At 39.0% G+C, this 3346-nt stretch overlaps 1 long non-coding RNA gene across 1 annotated transcript; it reads right to left on the bottom strand.

Annotated features, from left to right (window-relative positions):
* Positions 1-1296: 1296 nt before the first annotated feature.
* Positions 1297-2168, bottom strand: LOC119770375. The gene is made up of 3 exons (XR_005278793.1): positions 2115-2168; positions 1651-2057; positions 1297-1590 (listed from the first exon to the last, which is right to left on the bottom strand). It is a non-coding gene; the product is annotated as an uncharacterized LOC119770375 (long non-coding RNA).
* Between the last annotated feature and the right edge of the window lie 1178 nt (positions 2169-3346).

Here is a 3346-nt window from a genome sequence, read left to right as displayed (position 1 = left end):
TGTTCAAACATTTTTAGAGCACATCAGAAGCGAAGGGATGCAGATGATTTCTGCATTGAAAGGAGATCTGGTATGTAAATAGAAAAAAGTTGATGTAGCATTAAAAATCCCTTTTTCGGTATTGATTTGTAACAGTTGCACTTGTTAGCATTTATTTATTTATTTATTTCGGTTTTTCCGTTCGTCTTTAAATGTATATATGATTTAAACATGAAGCCGTTACGATTCGATCGGTTGGAAACGGCGCAGCTTATGCGTCACTCCCGTGAAGGTGACTGCCCGCCATGTTAAAGGAGAATGGGCAAATTTGTATGGGAGCTGGTTCAAGGATGTACACGAACGGAACAAACTTTTTCGAAAGATCTCGCCGAGATATGAAAAAAGTCTACTGGATCAACTTTCTAAACCCGGGGTTCAAAAGTTACAAGCTGTTGAAGTTTGAGCATTTTGGGTAAAATGTACAACAAATCGTATTTTTGCTATTTCTAAAATCATTCATAAAATCTCTATTTTATTATGGATTTTGATCATCTTGACTTCATTCAACGCGCATCAGCAAAAACTATGAGTTCTGATATGTATTAGCATGATTGAAACTTGATTTCTCTTGTTTCTATCCGTTTGAACCGTTTGTGCGACAGGCATTCCATAGAAACAAGTCGAAACTTCAAGATTTTGAAACCAGATCCTACCCAGATTGCTTCAGTGGAAGGTTACAGTGCAATGTTGTAACGATTTATTGGGATGTTTTTTGTCCCTCCCGTGTGGATCAAACGGACCGCGCACTAAACTCACAATCCAGAGGTTGCTGGTTCGAATCGGGCAACCATGGGTGATCTCTCATGCTCATGCTCATGCTCAATCCAGTGGTTGCTGGTTCGAATCCCGCGGCGGGCGCTCTAAAAAATCTAAGTGTAAATATGGGTATCCGGCGCTGTCGCTCCCTGCTGTACTCAAATACTTAGGAGCCCACGGCGGCGAAGTCCTTGTAGTTAAAAAGGAAGACACTAGTGGTTGGTACACACAAAGAAAAAATACTCTAAATTTAAAAAGATCGTTCGTTGGATTAAAAGTTCGCGTTGGTGAATATTCGTAGAAAGTTCAAACTTTTTAATTTAAAAGTTGGAAAGTTTTTGATACTACCATGCACTTCTGAAACAAAATCGTTGTATCGCTAAAAGTTTTTTACTTTTATTATAAGAAGAAACTTTTTATGGCAACAATAAATAACATTTAACATTACAGTGATGATTTTCGAAAAATGTGATGGATTTTATTTCTATTTTTATTTTTATTTTAATAATAAAACTGCTGCTTATGCTGCTTAACATCGCGGCCTGCATTTTGGAGCGCGACAGCGATGTAGAGAACAGGGTAGTCTCGTTGCCGGTTACATCAGGACAGGCTTGGAGGAGTTGGCCATTGGGTGTTAATTCGGGAAGGTAAGTCGACATTTTCCGACTGAGAAGTGAAGCGCCTGAACCGATAGTTCCCGATCGCATCGTCCTCCTTCGAGAATGGCACAGATGTTGCCAGTTCATCCGGCCGAAGCTGCGCCGTCGCGAGTTGAGAGTTTGCGGGCGGGAGTTGCTGAAAGAGTTTGAAAGTAAATTAAATTGGCTGGACACTGAACACATTTTCAATACTCACCGGTGACTTCTTCGGTATTCCAGGTAGATGTTCTTGATCAGGTTCGTCGGATATCGCTCCAACCTCTGGAAGTAATCCGAGTACGACAGCTTCAGGACCTGCGGCTTTCGTACAGACGGTCCTTCCAGAACTGGTGCAAACTGTTCTTCCGGATGTTTATGTAATACTCGTCAAACTGCGGAGAAATGGACTGTGGACCCTCTGGACATCCTACACTGTCCCGTCATCACTTCCGGCACATAATGCTGCTGATGGTCGTAAACCGCCGGCACCGAGTGCAACATCCGCGCTGACCACCTTCGATCGCTTCTCGTCGTTTCCCTCTTCCGTCGGATCCTTCTCCTCACCGTTAAAACTAACTTTATCGATTACAACCGGTGCAAATTCACATCCGCATAAACGGCGTCCTACAAAAACAAACAAAATCAAACACAAACGCCACCAAACCCAAGCTTCCTTCTTACCCATTTCGGTCGTGAAACAGCTGCAGATCCGGCAGGAAGCTGGCCTCATCCTTTGAAAACCAACTTTCCCTAATCCCCTAACCTTGTTCCGCAACCATCCTCCTTCGAAGGTATCCGCGTCCAAGTCCTGGCTGCGGACGCGTTCTGTTTTGATAGACGTCGTGGACCACCACTCACTAACCACCGGAATCACCTAAACGTTTGTTTACATTTTGGACTTAGACGTACACGGTTTCACGAGAACGACAAAATGAAAGAAATTGTACAACTGATGTTACTTCAGCAGGGAAACGTTAGCAGGGAAAATTTTAGTTCTCGTATTGGCCACCAGATGGCGTCATTGAATTTCACTTTCCTGCTCACTTCATATCGTCAGCAGGGAAAAAAATGTGAAGACAGCAGGGAAAGTGAAATTTCCCTGCTAACGTAAACAAGATTTTTTGAACTATAATTTGTATCGTAAATGCAATCTTTTCAACAATATATTTACTTTGATGTATTTAAATTGTTTTTTACGTATTGCAATGCCTTCAAATCTGAACAAATATTTTCCCTGCTAACGTAACAGTTACTGAGCCAGAAGAAAATTTTAAAGTAATGGTCATGGATCACAGAAATAGGCATTTTCAAACCAAAATAATAATTTAAGTCAATCAAACTTTTATACAAAGGTACTCAAATATTTTGGTGTAAAATATTTTCAAGTGATTCCTGTTATTCAAATGTTAATTTTACACTAACACATTTTACTACCTTTTCATAAAAGTACGATTGTAATGTAAGGTCAAATAAATATTTTGTTTGAAAAATACCTTTGTCATTCTCTGACATTTAAGTTTATTTCTGGCTCAGTAACTGTTACATGTTATGTGAAAAATATACATCCGATAATAAAGCCACTCCCCCATCCGCTAAATCAGGCCTGCCCAACCATTTTGGCTCAAATTTTATATTTTTGATCGTCTAATTAACAATTGCCAACTTTTTCATGATTTATTTAATGGAATCGGTTCTCAGTTTATCAAAGAACATAACTTTGATAAAAGTTTGAAAAAGTATACATTTTAGTAATTTTTATCTCCATTTTAAGTCGAAAATCGGACTAGTTTAAAAAAAAACCTGAGATTAAATTGCATTGAAAGATACAAAAAATACTTATTTATCAAATCAACAGGAAATTGTTCAAATAATTAAATTTTTCTCATTTAACGTAAGCAGCAAAAATAAAAAAA

The sequence above is a fragment of the Culex quinquefasciatus genome, chromosome 3 (assembly GCF_015732765.1).
Source record: "Culex quinquefasciatus strain JHB chromosome 3, VPISU_Cqui_1.0_pri_paternal, whole genome shotgun sequence".
Classification (NCBI taxonomy): domain Eukaryota; kingdom Metazoa; phylum Arthropoda; class Insecta; order Diptera; family Culicidae; genus Culex; species Culex quinquefasciatus.
The sequence above is the reverse complement of the archived record's forward strand: the minus strand, read 5'-3'. Positions and strand labels throughout refer to the sequence as shown.